Source organism: Felis catus, chromosome A2 (genome assembly GCF_018350175.1).
Source record: "Felis catus isolate Fca126 chromosome A2, F.catus_Fca126_mat1.0, whole genome shotgun sequence".
Taxonomy (NCBI): Eukaryota; Metazoa; Chordata; class Mammalia; order Carnivora; family Felidae; genus Felis; species Felis catus.
In genome coordinates, this window is record NC_058369.1 from 159,365,425 (window position 1) to 159,384,723 (window position 19,299).

A 19,299-nucleotide genomic window follows, 5' to 3' on the forward strand; every position below is an offset into this window, starting at 1 on the left:
ACAGTCATGACAGGTCTGTAGTCGCTTTTTATTCAAGGGCCTGCCAATGTTATCTTTCCCGGACTTGGACTCTACTGTTTACCGGTAGTATTAACTCTTTCATTGTCAGTTCCAGAGAAACATTATTTCTAAATACAAGTGTGCTCAAAATTACAACTTTATTCTTTCTAAATTGTAGTTAATGGTTATTCAAATAAATGCATGTAACAAATACAATAAATGGTTATTCATTAAAGAGAGACTTTCCTAATCCTGTTCACCTTAAATTAGACAACATACAAGTAAATAGGGTAATAAAAGATTTGAAAAAATAAAATCTGAAATACGCCTTTTGGATTGCTTAACAGAAAACAAAAACACACCTCTCCAGAAGAGCCATAAACCTGTGCCCTCTATGTGAAGTTTTTGTTACTTTTTCCACCTACAAATAGGTTTCTTTTTTTTTTTTTTTTAATTTTTTTTTTCAACGTTTATTTATTTTTGGGACAGAGAGAGACAGAGCATGAACGGGGGAGGGGCAGAGAGAGAGGGAGACACAGAATCGGAAACAGGCTCCAGGCTCTGAGCCATCAGCCCAGAGCCCGACGCGGGGCTCGAACTCACGGACCGCGAGATCGTGACCTGGCTGAAGTCGGACGCTTAACCGACTGCGCCACCCAGGCGCCCACAAATAGGTTTCTTAAGGCAGCTTTCAAAAAAAAAAAAATTCTGTTCTGGAGTCATACTACTTTGTATCGAATCCTAGCCCAGCACTTTTCAGTTATGTGATTATTGACAAGTGATTTAACCCTCAGCGGCTCAAAATCCTAATCTGTACTTCATAATTATCTTGTAGGGTTTTGTTTCAAATACAAATAGTCAATTAACACAGCTGGAAGAAGCATATTCTAAGCCTCAATCTATGTTTTTTAAAATGATGCCGTCTTGGAGCACCGTGGTGGCTCAGTCGGCAGAGCATCCGACTTCGGCTCATGTCATGATCTCGCGTTTGGTGGGTTCGAGCCCCATGTCAGGCTTTATGCTGACAGTTTGGAGCCTGGAGCCTGGAGCCTGCTTTGGATTCTGTGTCTCTCTCTCGCTCTCTCTCTGCCTCTCCCCTACTTGTGCTCTCTCTCAATCTCTCTCTCTCTCTCTCTCTCTCTTTCAAGAATACATACATAAACTTTAAAAAAATGAAAATGATGCAGCCTGTTTTAAGGTTTATCAGGCACAATATTTGCAAATGCCTGTTTTGAATTCTTGATATATTTTGTCTTATTCTAATAGCCCATTAAAATATGTAACATTGGTAGAGCTTTTATAGTTTACACACTGTTTCACATAATCTATGTTCCTCTTAATGTAATGATCACGACCACTCTGGGAGATAGATATTATTATAATCCTATATTACAAAAGAGAAATCTGAGACCATGAGGAGCTCTAGCATGAAAGTGTATCAAATACATCTTGCCTGGTTTGCTTTGGTTGTCCATAATAGGGCTGTTTTTTAATAAGAAAATGCAACGAGAACCATTAATAATAATTACTATTGACCAAATTAGACATTAAAATGCCTTATCATTCATCTTTGTAGCAATACGGTCATATTATTTATTTTGATGATTACCTTCATACAGCTGAGGAACATGAGGAATTAGAGAGGGTAGTGCATATATCCAGGGAATGACTGAACCGCAGTAAGACCACAAATATCTTGATTTGAGTGCAGTGATCTCAACCTCCATTTTCCGTGCACCGAAATGCTTTCTAGTAAAGAAGATCAAAGATTGTATTAAACCGGTTTAAAAGTTCTATTGCTATCCCAGCTTATTAGGTATACAGTTTATCATGCCAAAGCATATTAAGTGTAATTCTAAGTCACTAAATACATTTATCTTACATAGAAGAATGGTTTCCAATATTCTTGAACCTCTATTCCCTGCTATTCTGATATTAATTTTGGGAATTGGGATCCAAGACCTTTTCTAATGTTTTCCCTCAAAAATGCAAGTATCAACCACTCTCTAATATACACATGCATGAAATGCCATCAGCTAAATATATATGCATAATTATATGTCATTTGCCCTATTGTAATATATTCATAATGCTTGTATTATACATTCAGTGATGCCCTGTAGTTGTAATTCTAGGTCTATGTACATATAAGCGATAGATGGTACAGATTAACTATTAACGTGGCATATCATAATAGCCTCAAGTATTCATTTTCAAGTACCCCCTGTATATTAGCACTAAAGAGCAAAACCTGTAAAATCAAATAGTTAGAAAGAGTGTTTTTGAAGAGGCTTAAACAAGGGTAATACATATACTGACAAAATCTTTACTTCAATTGATTAATATTGAACATTGATCAAGAGAGGGTTCAGGACACCTTTAGTTTGAAACAGATCTCTCAAATTTCAAATATCTATCATTTATCAAAACAGTCCCAAGAATGAAAGGAAGTCCAAGCCTGAAATGTAATATTTTAATCATGACATAATCTAAATACATTAAATTCAGTAGTAGGTGATAGACCATTTTAGCCAATTTCATTAGTGAAAGAGAATTACAGTGTTTCATTTATGCATCCAGTTAAATGATTGGTCTTGCCATGAATAATACTCCTATAACCATATCTTATTGACTGGATTTACATTTTTAGACTCATAAAGACAAAGCAAAGATCTAACTCTTGTTACAGAATAAAATGTAAATGCTGCTAACCTTGACGTTTTGAAGACCTTAAAATTGACAACATTTTTGAGGAGAAGATGTTAGAAATTGAGAATAATTTCTTCATCTTTAGACTTGGGAGTTGAAAACACAATATCTTGAACTTGATAAATTAGAAAACATTTAAAAATCATAAAATGTACCAAGGGAATAAAATGATTTAAACAAAACATGGAGAGGATTAAGTTAATGATGAAATCATATTTAATGTCTATTCTTAAAAGTGAGGAGTCAACCAAACTCAACTCAAGCAATTGACAAAGAGATACGTTATGGAAATTTATATAGCTGACTACTAGAAGAGCCCTAACCTAGCCATTAATAAAAATGGTTACTTTTGATGAAGCATATTGGAGGAGGGGTCAAAAGTTTGCTATTCAATTTAGACAGTTCTGCACGGATTTCTGTTGTTCTTCCTTTAGTTTTAGACAATGGTAGGTAACTTTTAAATTAATCATAACAGTTTCTCCTTGCACCTCACTCTCTCCACATGAGTTAAACCACATCAAATAAGATTATTTTTTTTTAATTCTCCAAATACCCCCTTTACTGGGCTCTATGGAGAAACACACAGTGAAATACTGGTTTGAAATAGGTCCCTTGTAAATATCAGAATACTACAGGCAGGATTTTCTTGACATGCATTGTTATTATGTTTCAATTACCAGTTACCACAATACGTTCTTTTCCTTAAAGTATCCATGGTAGACATATATAATTTTGTGGCTATTTAATAAAGATCATTTGAATGCCCATCAGGCAACCTAAGAAAGATGCTGATAAATAAGCTCACCCCAAAAATAATTCTAACAGATTTTGTTTAAGGTGGAATTCACGGAACATAAAATTAGTCATTTTAAGGCATACAACTCAGTGGCATTCAGTATATCCACAATGTAGTTCAACTGCCACTTGTATCTAGTTCTGAAACCTGCTATTCACCCCCTACCAAAGTCCCCATTCTCATGAAGCAGTCACTTCTCATTCGTCTGCTCCTCCCAGTCCCAGGCAAGAAACAATCCACTCTATGTGTCTATGGATTTACCCACCTTGGACATTTCCTATAAATAGATTCAAACAACGTGTGATGTTCTGTGTATGGCTTATTTCACGTAGCATTATATTTTTGAGGTCATTCACATTGTAACATATCACATTCCTTTTAATGGCTGAATTGTTTCCCATTGTACATATGTGCCATATTTTGATGAACATTTGGGTTGTTTCCTCCTTTCAGCTATTGTCAATAATGCTGTAATTACTGTTTTTGTACAAATGTTGGGGGTATATACCTGAGAGTAGAATTGCTGGGTCATGAGATAATTCTGTACTTAGCCTTCTGAAGAAATGTTTCCACAGAAGCTCCAACATTTTGCATAACCAGCAACAATTTACTAGGAGTCCAAATTTTCCACATCCTCACCAACATATGTTGTTCATTTGAATTACAGGCATTCTATGGGGCGCTTGGGTGGCGCAGTCGGTTAAGCGTCTGACTTCAGCCAGGTCACGATCTCGCGGTCCGTGAGTTCGAGCCCCGCGTCAGGCTCTGGGCTGATGGCTCGGAGCCTGGAGCCTGTTTCCGATTCTGTGTCTCCCTCTCTCTCTGCCCCTCCCCCGTTCATGCTCTGTCTCTCTCTGTCCCAAAAATAAATAAAAAACGTTGAAAAAAAAAATTGAATTACAGGCATTCTAGTGGGTAGGAAGTGGCTCCTCATTGTGGTTTTGATTTTTATTTTCCTAATTATTAATGTTGTGGAACATCCTTTCATGTGCCTTTTGGCCATTTGTATATCCTCTCTAAAGAAATGTCTGCTCAGGTCATTTACCCATTTTTTTTTAAATTGGGTTGTTTGTCTTTTTGCTATTTGTTGTGTTATTAATCTATTTTGGATATGGGAACCTTACCAAATATTTGATTTGCAAATATTTCCTCCCATTCTTTAGGTTGTCTTTCCACTTTGTGGATAATATCCTTTGATACATAAAAAGTGATAATATTGATGAAGTTCAACGTATTTATCATTTTATGTTGATCATCCCTTGGTGTCTTTATAAGAAACTATTGCTAAATCCAATTCATGAATATTAATCCCTATGCTTTTTCTGAGAGTTATAGTTTTCGGTCTTACATGTAGGTTGTTGATCCATTTTAAGTTAATTTCCTATATGGTGTGAGGTAGGGAGCTTTGTTCTTTTGCATTAGGAAATCCAGTAGTCTCAGAACTATTTGTTTATATATAGTTCCCCTAGTTTCCTTTAGTTATTTGCTGAAAGTTTCCTTTTGCTCTTTGAGCATATATAAGATGGTTGATTTAGCTTTTGTCTAGTACATCCAAGGTCTAGGCTTCTTCAGGGAACAGGAGGAAACATTTTTTTTTCTAGTGAATGGGCCATACTTTCCTTTTTTTTTTTAATGACTTGCAATTTTTAAAAATTATTTATTCATTTATTTATTTTGCTGAATACTAGACATTTTGAACATCATGATACGGTAACTCTTGTAATCAGATCCTCCCTCCTCCGAAGTGATTTGTTGTTAAATTGTTGAAGTTTGCGGTCACCTGTTTTTTCAAAAGTGACTTTTCCACACTATTTTCACAAAGTGTTTCCCTTTTCCTGTGTGGTCACAAAGTCTCTATTGATATATCTGAACAGTCATCCAGTAACTTGACAGAGATGCTGTTAAACACCAACATTTAGTGGCCACTTTCCTCATTAAGCACTCACCTGATGCTTTGAATTCTTGGTTAATCTCTGGGATTCTGATAAAGCTTATTCTTTTGTTTGCTCATTTGTTTTAGGTTGTTTTGCCTTGTTTTGTCATTTTAACTTTTGCTTCTGTGGAGAATTGTATTCTTAGAGCTTCCTCCTCTACCATTTCCATGACGCCATTCCCACACAATAGTTTGGGATAGAATGTTGGCAGGTAGGTAGAGAGGGTAATGAGAAGACTTGTAAAAATTCCATTCCCTTTTTCCTTGCTCCCTTTGTAATGAACTCTTCTTTTAGGCTTCTGAGTTTAATTATTCAGGGAAATAAAAACAGAGAGAGAATAGCATAAACTTACAGTGTAGCACTTAAAACGAAAGGTTTGGTAAGTAATGACAACATTTTCTGGGGAATATTTTTGTGAATAATTTATGTGTTTATTCCTCAAATATTTATTCAGCATCTCTTATGGACCAGGCAACTTTTGGAGTACAGTAATGGAAAATAATTTTTCCTCATTTTATTTACACTCTACAGGTAGGAGATAAACAATAACCAAGTATAAAAGTAAAATATTGAGGGTGTCAATTTAGTTTAAATACAGGTAGAAATATAAGCCAATGAGGGAAGTTGGGGAGTATAAGGATAAGAGAAAGGCTACTTTAAATGACTAAGAAGGCTGGGGTGCCTGAGTGGCTCTGCAGCTGAGCATCCAACTGCAGCTCAGGCCATGATCTCACAGTTTATGGGTTCGAGCCCTGCCTTGGGCTCACTGCTGTCAGTACAGAGCCCGCTTCGGGTCCTCTGCCCCTCCCCAACTTGCACTCTCTCAAAAATAAATAAACATTAAACTAAATAAATAAAAAATAAGTCACTAAGAAGGTGATTTGGGACAAATATCTAAACAAGATAGGTGAAGAGCTAAGTCATGCATAAAGAGCACCTCAGGTTGAAGAAATCACAAGTGCAAAGGCCCTGAGGGAGGACCTTGCTGGTGAGGGTGGAACAGCAGCAAGAAGGTGAGTGCCTAGCATATGAAGAGTGACATGGGGACTTCATTTCGAAGTTAGATGGAAAGAGATTTGATCATATGGCAACGTGTAAGCCATTAAAACAAGAACTTTGGTTTCAATACAGGTGAAATGAGAATCCACTGGGGGAGTCAAAACCCTTCAAAACAAAAATGTAATACAATCAGATTTTTGGTTTTAAAAGATCACTCTGAATGAAGGAATTGACAGCAGAGTTCAATAACATAAGTAGAAAACAGGGATTATATTTGAGAAACTACTGAAAAAATCTTGAGAAAACTGATAGCGCTTTACTCCAGAGTAATAGCACAGGGACTGGAGAATCTGGATATATTCTGGAGCACAGAAGTACAATTTACGCTGGCATAGTAATTCCATTTAAGGAATCTATTAAAGAGAAACAACTAGATTTCTTAAAAATAAAAACCTTATCAGGAAATTTTTTTACCAATTCTTATTGAATCATGACTTTGACTAGTAAACATGGTAATGGCCTAAATAAACAATACACATTCATTCAATGTAAATTAGATATTTCTATACGATAAAGGAGTAACTTCTCACTCATGGATTACCTTTGATCCATTGTCCTCTTACTATCGGACTTATAATGACCTTTATTAAAAGAAAAGTCTTCCCATGGATCCTCGGCATGGAAAGACCCATCCTAATATCAGACTTTCTTAACGTGAAGACACTTTCGCCACTGATGGTACGAAGGTCAAAGAGAGCACGGGCATTGGAAAATAAAATGTTGTTATTGCCATAGATGACTATATTTAAATCCAAGAACCAGCTTGTTAAAGATTCATGACATTTCTGAAGTTTCACAGTAGGATGCTGGAACTGATTAGCATCTGCTGGAGAAGGCCAGTTGTCAGATATTCAGGAACTTTGCAAGCCCGTTGGGAGCACGTTGGTAGCTTGAAAATCAGCCTTGGTGAGAGGATTTATACCACAGAAATTGGTAAGCCCTACAGATCAGATCGGCAGCCCCCTACAAACCCAGTTGCTAAACATTTACCGGCATATTACTGCATTTAACTTCTTAATTCCAAGGAGTACGAAGATTGAGAAAATACACTGAGCACATAAAGTGCATTGGATCATAATATAGTTCAAAATAAATGCATGCCGATGGTTTATGTCTTAAAACAAGTTTATCTAAGAATGTATTAAAGATATATCATGTTTTTGAGAGATACATTAAGTATTTGCTGCTGCACCAAATCTATCAAACACTTCTGGAGATGCCTCCCTAATGGAAGGAAAAGTAAAATTTATGCAAGGTCTAGATAGTTAGTGACATGAGAAGAGAAATTAGCCAACCCAAATCCAGAATTTGCAACACATTTTTTTCTTCGGAATATTTTATGCAGCAGCATACAATATACCGAAATGCCTCAAGATGTTTTATTTATCCAGATATCTGTGTTGATCTTTTCAAGATCGTGTGGCAAAATAGCTTACCAAGAGGATTTGAGGCAACCAAATCTGCACACGCTAGAGGAGAGCAGATACAGCAGTTCTTTCGAAAATATCCATCATTGTCACCTGCTTGCTCTTGCTACAACTTTCCTTTCAAATTTCACTTTCGGAACATATATCTAGTGTCTCTCTTGTTCAGTAGTAAATTGTCTTTGTTCCATTAAATTTACGAGATTTTCACCACATAAAATAGTCTCTGACAGAATCATTTTTGATCTGTCCATTAGGATTTTTCCAGATAGATCCGCGGTAAGGTTCAACCAGCCATGCTCAGCCTGGCAGATCATACCTTCACCACAAGGGGCATTATAAAGCAAATCATCCGTTAGTTGTTTTCGTGGAGAGATTTAAAATACGGATAGTGGCTCTTTCATAAACTGTTTTAGAAGAATACCACTTTTCAATGTTTTGAAGTGTTTCGACTTGGAAATAAACAATCACCTATTATATTTAAACCATATGTCAAAATGTTTACATTATTTTTCTACGTAGCTTTGCAGATCAATTTACAGTAGCATCTCTGAGACAGAAGTGGCTCTTTCAAACTGTGAATTCTTTGTATTTGGGGGTAGCTGGATGTATTCCTTCACTCTTCATGTAGGGACTAAGTGTCTACTCACTCATAGCATCATGGCAGTTCACAAAAAGCTGCCTGGCCTTGACCTGAGAGCTTTCTCTTATGGACCAGGATTGCTATAGCGTGGATAGGACCAAGGATGCCAGAGGCACTCTGTATGTTCAAGTACCGGCTTTACTTGATTTTAGCTATAGGAATGTGGGCAAGATACTCAACTCCTTTAGCCTCAGTTTCTTCCTCTAGAAAATTCACGCAAAAGTGAGATCTCCCTCGAAGGATTTTGTTGTTCTTGTTGCTGTTTCGTTGGTGGGGGACATTAAAGGACGTCACAAATATAAATTATATGTGCAAGATGTAATTTTATTATTGTTACTAATATCGTTAAGGCAATGAGAAAACTGTGCTCTGGGAATAACTGTCATCCAGCTCCTCAGTGCCTGTGGATGTTTCCTCTGTGTGAATTACCGCGTGATTTTCTTTTCCTTCCATAGTTCATAGTTTTTACCCACTCGGCTCTCCTCCTACTCACTGAAGATTCACCGGCCTTGAGGGCATAAATGAGTTCCTAGAGTTCACTTTTATCTCCTATGCAGATATCCCAGAACTACACCCAGTAGTTGCTTATCCATTATGATAAATACAACTGGAACCAGCATCACAGATCATCTTGTTGGCACCCACTTACGAGGAGCATTGCAAGTTAAATTTTTATTTTATTGAAATGACTTGGGAGGTACATGTTGAAATCCACGTTCCTTGGTGCTGGGCTATCTGCCTTCATTTCACTTGACTTTGTCGTTAAAAGCAGATGTCACGGCTCCATCTCAGACTTGCTAAATCAGAATGTGTCCGGGAATGTGCATGTTATCCAAATCCCACCCCCCCCCCCCGGTGATCGCCCCCTTTAAAGTTTGGAAGTTTAGTTTCATACCCTCTACCTTTTCAGTGAAGCTCTTGCATCCCACTATTGGGTCCCTCGGAATTTTCTTACTTCCTTAGAAAAACAAAAACGCTCAACCATTTGGTCTTCTCCGCATTCCCTGAGTTCCACTCTTTGAAGCTCACTTTATGGGTAAACAGTATTATTGTATCTGCTGATGAGTTATACCAAAACAATGATGCATAGTAAGCAGCCACAAAAATCCTCGAAGCATAAAGCAATAAGCTTTTGTTTAACTCATGGAATCGGGGTTAGCTGGAGCTTGGCTGGTCTAGGCTGGGTTTGACTGGGTGCTATAGCTCTGCTACACATTTCTCTTAGCTTCGTCCTGACATAAGTGTGTTGGCCCAATGCAAATTCTTCTCTTAGCAATAGTGGAGTTGCCAGAGACCAATCCCAAGAGTGTAGATGATCACAAGCCGTTGGTGAGTCATTTCTGCTAACATTCCATCGGCCAAAGCAAGCCACATATCCACGTCCAGCATGAACAGAGTATGGAAATAAGTGCTTTCTGGAGCAGTGATGGGAGGGTGCAGTGTCTGAACAATAGTCCAACTGGTCATATGGACTTCAGTCACTTTCCATTACTTTATTTTCACAGTACCCCTTTGGGCCTCTAGCTTCTCCCAGTTAAGGAGAAACACTCTCAACAAATAAATCCTGAAGTAAGACAGTCTCACGACCGCTACTGCATTCACCATTTGAGAAAGAAAAATGGAAGAACATAAAAGCACAATTATTGCTATCAAGTTCTAGAAAAAACACTTCCTTTTTTCCTTTTTTCCTATTAGAGTTCTCATACCCTATAGAGTCTAATTGTGAACGATATCCTTCCTCATGGTGTGAGGCATAAGGATTTGAGATTTATGTGTGAGATGGTGCTCAATCATAGCTTTCAGTTACAGTGCTTTGTCTGCGTTGTTTATATACAACGGCTACAGTATTTAATACAATAAATGAATGCTTTGGGGAAAACATTATAAACGTGAAAAATCCAACATTAACTTCACCAACTGTAATGAGTCCCTCAAAACAATTTGATAAATAAGAAGGTAGTAAAAATACCTTCTTTTCATTTCAACGTAAATGCTTCTTTTCAAATGTCCATGTTGGTCAGAAATGTTGTGTTCTTTAATCTGGCTTAAAATGCACTCAAGATTTGGGCCACCTGGGGGGCTCAGTCGGTTGCGTCTGGCTTTGGCTCAGGTCATGATCTTACGGCTCGTGAGTTTGAGCCACACATCCGCCTCTGTGCTGACAGCTTGGAGCCTGGAACCTGCTTCCGATCCTGTGTCTCCCTCTCTCTCTCTGCCCCTCCCCCGCTCATGCTCTGTGTGTGTGTCTCTCTCCCTCTCAAAAATAAATAAACGTTAAAATATTTTTTTAATAAATAAAATGCACTCCAGATTTTGAAGCTCATCTTTTGGCCTCTTTTAAACACTAAAATACTGTTTGAAGTGTGACATTTTAAACTATACTGGCTTTTATTGCAAATGTTTTGTCATATAAGGAAAAATTAGAGCAATAGCTTCAATAATTCAATTCAGTTCAATAATTACTAATCTTCCAATCGCCATTCAGAGATTTGGATAAGTGTAGATTATTCCAATTGAGTCTTTTTTTAATCTTCTGGGAAGACAAAGATGATTTTCAAATTGTCTTCTTCATTTTTATATCAATACCTAATTGAGGTATTGCTCTATAAACATTTGTTGAATGACTGTTGATTTTAATGTAATAAAAACTCTACTAGCATTATGAACGTGTCATGCAATCCAAAAGAAAAAAAAAAGCTTTGGCTAAAAACTTGAAATGTATTCATACTGCTTCTAGATAATTAATTTTCTGTAGGTGATTTATCCATGAGAAGAATGCAAATCCCAAGAATAAGTTTAGGCTACTTGTTCTTTAGAAAAAGTAATCAGAAAAGAAGTGTGTAGTCTTTTGTGACATGGGGGTCATCACCCTTCGAAAATCCAACCAAACCTGTGGAACATTTCCTAAAATGAGCAGATACACATGCAATTTTCATGGAATCCCAGGGTTCCATGACACCTTCATGCCCATTCACATGTCATAGGGACCCTAGTTTAAGAAAATCTGGGTCATAGTATTATCCAGCTTTAGTTGGTTGGCTCCTGATGGTGTGTAAAATATCGCATAATCATCCCCAGATTCCTGGGGCACTGCAGATTCCCATGGGAACGGGAATAGTACTATACTAGCGTGAAATCCCAGGAGTCTCTATCAGACAAAGTTTAGACCAGGTATGCTATGTCTATTATTAGTACTTGCCTCAGATAGACATACTCTATGTGGGTGCTCACATATTCCAGTTACCAGGTTGCAGCCTTGTTTAAGAACTGGGAAGTCAGCAGAGGAGGAAGACACAATACAAGTATTAAGAACCTCAAATAGCTATGTCCCCTCAGTAAGAAAACTGGAATGAACCATTTAGTTCTGGTTTAGTACAGACGCCAGACAAAGGTATTACCCTGTATAAATGAGAAAATTTAGATGCCATATAAAACGCAAATCCAATAAAAACTTGTAGTTACTGAAGCTTCTGGAGTTTTGTGGTCCTGTATTCTAGCTAGCATTTGAAACCCAGAACATATAGAAACCATCATTAGAATTCCCTCAAGTGACTTTCTACATTATCTACAAATCTTGCCCTCACCTTCTCCATCTTTCTTATGACAGGGGAAGAAAATGTCCCTTTCCTATCAAAAGCTGACCTTTCTCATTTTTCTGCACACTTTCCTTCTTCACTGATCCATTTTCGTCATATCATCACCCTCGAATCTATTCTCCTTTTACAGATAAATTCTCAAGAAAATCTAAAAGCATTTGCATATATACATTCTACACCCTCCCACCCATCCTGTTTGCTCCTTGGTAGATTCTGAGGCAAATTCTGCCTCTCCAGTGAACCCCAAGACATGAAAACCCGTGGAATTTGTCATTGTACCTGAGCTCTTGTTTGTTTTAACCACAATAAGTATTCCTTTTCTCTTCAAACATGCATACAAATTACTATATCTTTTCCTCTTTATTTTTTTTTCCTAGTAATCATCTCCTTTGCAGGATCATACTCTTCTTCCTGAACATCAGAATCTGGCTTTATTCAGAGTTTCATCCCTGGCCCTATTTTGGTTCCTACCTTTCTGTTTTCCTAGTCTCTCCACTTTTCTTCCTGAGTAACCTATCTGTTGAAGTGACTTCAAATACCGTCTATGGTTTGATGTCTCTCAAATGTATCTCTGCCTAGATTCCTACTCCGGATCCAAGCCCACGTATCCATCTCTTCCGAGAATGTCTGTGGTTGCATGACTCATAGATATTACAAATAAAATTGTCCCAAATGATGGCTTCTTAACTCCATAAAGGTTGCCAAGAGCCACATAACTTTGCCTTCAGTAGTTAGTCATTACTAAAAATATGATAAACAATTACAAAAGATTGTGAAACGGAGTAAGTATGTAAAATTCTGGAATCGTATAGAGCATGAGAACTGGCTCTAGCAAAAAGATACATCTTGAACAGAGCAATAAGCCTTAAATTGAAATGCTAAACCAGGACATCCACTCACCCTTTTTGCCAAAGAGATGCTCCTCACTCCTTAGCTTTCAGTCGCAATAACCCATCAAGCCTTCATGTGCACCAATCTCAATCTCGTCCCTGCTGCAGGACCTTGACACTTGCTGTTGTCTCTCCCTGGTATACCTCCCCTCTTCACTTGCCCCATCTCTTTCATGCCCCCCCCAAGTGATTTCACATGGTACTTGCCAAGGGAAACTTGCCTCCATCCCTATGGTATGTTCCCCCCTCTACATCTACCCCAAATACCCCTTCTTCTTCTTTATCACAGGTTACAACTGTTGTTAAATTTTTATTTGATTTATCTCCGTGAGGTATTTCATATATTTGATAACTGGAATGTCTCTTTCTCAGTAAATTCCTGGTGTCTATTTCAGTACCTGACATAGAGCACACAGCCAAGAAAGAGTTATCAGATGATCACATGAAGGGATTACTTTTATAATTTTATCCTTTGTTTCTGTGCTACGTTCATAAACACACGTACCCGTTCAGACTTGCAAGTCATTGAAATACTCCCTGAAATTTTGAGAGCTCAAAACATTCTGCTCCCTGGATGGATGTTCACTAAGCAATAAAGATAATCTTAACCTGTCCTCAACTGTGTTGAAAAGAATGTAAAGCTAGACATAGAACTCTACATGATATCTCATCTTCCCTTGCCTTGTGAATTTGTACTGTGATGTACTCTATTGATCTGATATCAATTCCTTCAAAATATGTTTCTTTCAATTTTTGTGGGTTTTTTTTTTGGTTGGTTCATTGGGGGTTTTGGTTGGTTGGTTATTTATTTATTTATTTATTTTACAAGTGAAATGATTGTCTGCTATTTTATTCTAAAATCTCAGGAAATTTAACATTGGCTTAATCAGTATATAATTTCCAAACTCATTTTAAAATTGCTTTCATATATGTATATATATGTGAATGATACATATCCACATACCTACCTACACCTTTTAATCTATAATCTTGAAGCCATTTTTGTATCTTCAGTGAGCTGTCAGAAATAACTAACGGCTTAATAATAACAGCAAATTCTTAAATGCTTTCAATATATGTCATTAAGTTGTTTGTAAAAGCACATTTTTAAAGTAATCTGAAAACACTTCCCTTCTGTTTGCCTCCCGTTGCAAGTAATGGGCTCTGATTACGTGATCACACTTATGAATAAAGCCCGTATCAGTCAATGAGATAAACACATATAAAAGATTCCATGTGGTGGTTATGGGCAAATGTCTCTAAAAACAAAATCCGCCGCCACCTCAGAAAACATCTCCACAAAAGTAGAAGAGAAAGGAAACACTGTCGTTACCGAACAAGCATTAAACCGAAATGCAATGTGCACCACAGACAATCTGCTAGAGAGATTGCAGAGGGAATAAATCTCACCCTGTTAGATAGCCAAGCAGATAAAACCCATTATACACATGTTCTCAGAATAAACAATAACATGTCTTCAAGTAAGAGAACTTGATGGCACCATTTGTCACACACAGTTCATGCTAAATCCCTTTGGTAATTGGGGTAATCACCTGTGTTTGCTGTCTTGAAACAAAAAATAAATAAATAACTGCCCCGGGCTTTATGACCGGAGGTGGGTTGGCACTTTGGAGCCACACGCCAGCTGAAGTTAGGCTCCTATCATCTCAGGAAACTGGGAACTGGGGGGCTCCCTGCTCCTTGGCGATTACATTTCCGAGAGATGTCTCCCAGCTTCTTGAGGAAACAATCCTGGGCTGCTTATTTAGCCTTTAAAAAGATTTACACGCATTTCAAAGAGGCAGAGAAAATACCCAGAAGCTTTCTAAAGCAATTTGTCTAAGGAAAGGGAGGGGAAAGGAATCTTCCTGTATTGTCAACAGGGAGAATTCAGCCTCTTATTTTTAATTTGTATTTGCCCTCATGGTAGACTCAAAGTTACAACAGAGGATAAGGTATTAGGGTTTTTTTTTAAATGTTTGTTTATTTATTTTTGAGAGAGAAAGGGAGAGAGGGAAGGACAGAGAGAGAAGGAGACAGAGAATCCCAAGCAGGCTCCACTGTGTCAGGGCAGAGCCCAACGTGGGGCTCAAACTCACGAACCATTAGATCATAACCTGAGCCACCACCAAGAATCGGATGCTTAACAGACTGAGCCACCCAGGCGCCCCAGTTATTCGTTTTAAGTAAAGATTTTCTTTCACTGATTTTAAAGATGACTTCAAAGGTAGAAAAAAGAAGGGAAGATATCGAAGAGACAAGTCTACGGCGGTGTGTACAACTATCCTCTTGTGCCAAAGAGGTGAAACTTACCATGCACAAATCTGGGAAAAAAGAGCCAGGAATAAATGGCTACAACCTGTAGGGAGACAGGTTTCAATGTCATGTAGGGACAGAGCTGGCTAACCTACCACACTGTGCAATAATGTCTCCTGTTTGGGGCTTACTAGAGACTTCCAAGCCCTGAAGAATGTTCGCTCAGGAAGGAAAATACTGAATTCATCCAACATCCGTTGAGCGATTGGACCTCAAAGAGGTGATTCAGGGCCTCTCCCAATACTGAGATTTTATGATATATTTCCATGCTTTATAGACAAGAAATGTGCCCATATTTCTCAATGTGTACTCAGAGAAATAGTTGGTACAATAATAGAACTCTTGCGTTTTTGCATTTCAGTCTGAAACCACGCTTCCTGAGTGATCATCCTGTAGACAGGGTTTATTTAGCTCACAAGATCTGTCGGACTATGTTAAAGACTGGGTGTAGAGCTAGCGAGAAAATGCTTTATTAAAGTTTCTTTTATTGAGCAGGCTGTGTGAGCCGTCTCTAGAATTCGGGAAAGTGTTTAAGCCTAGAAATTGTTACGGTGGGCAAGTAGAAAGACAAGAAACTGAGCAAAGTCAGAGAAGGCTATTAGCACTGACATGAAAGAGGAAAAAGAGGGGATGAAATAAAGACCAGGTTCAGTATGCCGTGAAAGTCATATAAAAGAACAGTTCTGGAAGAACTAAAGGGAGTGAGCAGGGAAGGTGAAAAGCATCTTAAGGAGGAAAAAAAAAAAAGGGCTTCTAAATAAAGGAAGCAGCCAAGAGGTTACTTCAGGGCCAGTGCAAATCGAAGCAGGGAAGGCCTTGATCAAAGGATATTTGAACAGCTGAGAAACAGATGAAACAATTCTAAAAGCATTTGATGCTTATATGTGGAACATTCCCAAATAATCATGCTAAGCTTTGTTAAATCATGCTAAGCTCCAGTTAATAAATTAAAAGTCTAGATAGTTCATTGTCATATTTGGTTAGCAGGATTTACTTTATATTTTCTCTGGTTCCAGAAGCAAAGACTGCTCATTGTTGAAAATAATTTGAAGGGCATAAAGGTCAAAGAAAAAAAATTAATCTGCACTGGGTTGCTCATCATTATCACCGTTAAAATTTGGTACTTGAAGTTTTCATACAAGAGTTTTGCCTTTGTTTCTTTTAAGTATAATTTATTGTCACGTTGGCTAACATATAGTGTATACGGCGTGCTCTTGGTTTGGGGGAGTAGATCCCCGTGATTCATCGCTCACATACAACACCCGGTGCTCATCCCAACAGGTGCCCTCCTCAATGCCCATCAGCCATTTTCCCCTCTCCCTCCTCCTCCCCATCAACCCTCAGTTTGTTCTCTGTCTTTAAGAGTCTCTTATGGTTTGCCTCCCTCCCTCTCTGTTTGTAACTATTTTTTCCCCTTCCCTTCCCCCATGGTCTTCTGTTAAGTTTCTCAAGATCCACATATGAGTGAAAGCATATGATATCTGTCTTTCTCTGACTGGCTTGTTTCACTTAGCATGATATCCTCCAGTTCCAACCATGTTGTTGCAAATGGCAGGATTTCATTCTTTCTCATTGCCAAGTAGCATTCCATTGTATGTATAAACCACATCTTCTTTATCTATTCATCAGTTGATGGATATTTGGACTCTTCATAATTTGTCTATTGTTGAAAGGCCAAAAGACACATGAAAAGATGCTCAACATCACTCATCATCAGGGAAATACAAATCAAAACCACATGGAGATACCACCTCATGCTGGTCAGAGCGGCTAAAATTAACAACTCAGGAAACAACAGATGCTGGAGAGGATGTGGAGAAATGGGAACCCTCTTGCACTGTTGGTGGGGATGCAAACTGGTGCAGCCACTCTGGAAAACAGTGTGGAGGTTCCTCAAAAAATTAAATATAGAACAACCCTAAGACCCAGCAACAGCCTTTTTTTTCCTAATGCAGTATATTTTCATAGTCAATTACGTAGGGTCAAGACAGTTTTAAATTCTTGAATTACACAGAGAGAGGCTTCCATCATTTTTTTACCAAGCTATGGAAGCCTATCTCCTTGTAATTCATAGTAACAACATCTGGGTTTGGAACATCTTACTGAATTTTGACAATATCTGTACTCCGTTTTATATTTTTAATGTTTTTTTTTCTGGTTAGCTCTTTTGTTAACAAGAAACACCATCTTCAAAGTTGTATTGTACTTCTCCAGCACATTATTTATGATGAACTGAAACAGAGGCCATCAAAAGGGAAGATGTCAAATGGTCTAGAGCTACAAAGGAAAGAGACAGAGGGTGCCTACTATGTGCCAAATGCTTTAAAGGCATTTTTATTTTATTTTCACAGAAGTGCTACAATTATAAAACTGAAGCTCAAGAGATCAGTTGTCTGTTAAATTTTGTTTAAAATACTTAATGGAGTAAGAATCACAAATTACTTCTTCTAAGGGATCAAGTGGGTGTTGCCAAAATACACTTAAAAGCTTCCACAGCAAATTCTTGGAAGTACCATTTCATTAAAAATAACAATAAAGGGGTGCCTGGGTGGCTCCGTCGGTTAAGTGTTCAACTTCAGCTCAGGTCATAATCTCATGGTTCCTAAGTTCAAGCCCCACGTCAGGCTTGCTGCTGTCAGCATAGAGCCCCCTTCAGATCCTCTGCCCTCTCTCTCTGCCCTTCCCCTTCTCTCTCTCTCTCTCTCTCTCTCTCTTTTTCTCTCTCTCAAATATAAACATTGAAATAATAAAATAAAATAAAATAAAATAAAATAAAATAAAATAAAATAAAATAAAATAAAATAAAATAAAATAAAAAATAACAATGAAAACATACCAAAAATGCCCTCCCGAACCTGCTCCTCCCACATCATTCTCAACCGGTGATAGCATCCACAGCCTTCCAGAGTGGCTCAGGCCAAACACCTTGGAAGTCATCCTTGATTCTAATACACCAGCAAATCCTGCCAATTCGACCTTCACAACGCAGCTCAAATTGTACCACTTAGGCTGGCTTCTGGAGCTCCCTGCCCGGTTGAAGACCCCATCTTTCATCTTTTGTCCCCGGGAACAGGGCCATTGTTTTTCAGTGGGTGTCATTGTTTCTTCCACCGTCCCACCTTGCTTTAGTCCGTTCTCAACACAGCAGATACAGTGATCATTTTAAAATCCACGTCAGATTGTCACTCTTCTGCTCAACACTTTACAATAATTTCCCCCTTGCCCCAAGATAAAAACTGAATCTTCACCACGGCTGACGAGACCCCATTTGTATGCCCAACACCATACCCTCCTTTCCATCCCCCGTCTCGGAACTCAGCTTGTGGCCCATCACTCACTGGCCTCAGCGAGGCAGGTATTTTAAGTGCATCATTGTCTCAGAGCCCTTGCGTTTGCTTTTCTCATGCCTGGAACTATATTCTCCTGCTCACTCATCTCTTAGGATTTGGTGATCTGCTCTTTCTTTTCCTTTACGTCGCTGATAAATGTCACATTCTCGGTGAGAATGAGAATGAAATGAAAATGTCTTCTGAATCTCCTAATTAAATCACAACTCAACATCCATACCCACATCTCGTTATTCCGTTTCCGGTTTCATGTGTTAATAGCACTTGCCACTCTAATTTACAATATTTCTCTGTTACGTGCCTCCCGCAAGAGAACATAAGCTTCATGAAGACAAGGTTACTTTCTGTTTATGTATTAATTTATTTACATTGCCTAAAACATTTCGTCTCATAGTTGGTCATCAATGATAACGTGTTGAACATATAAATGAATGTTCATTCACATAGGAATAGTTTTTAGTTGGCTAAAATGCCTTAGCTGAACACATGTCCCAAATTCTCAAAGAATAGCCACACCATTTTCTTTAAAAACATGTCAAAAACAAAAGAATGAAAGAGTTTGATATTTTGCCTTTCCCCTCAAGG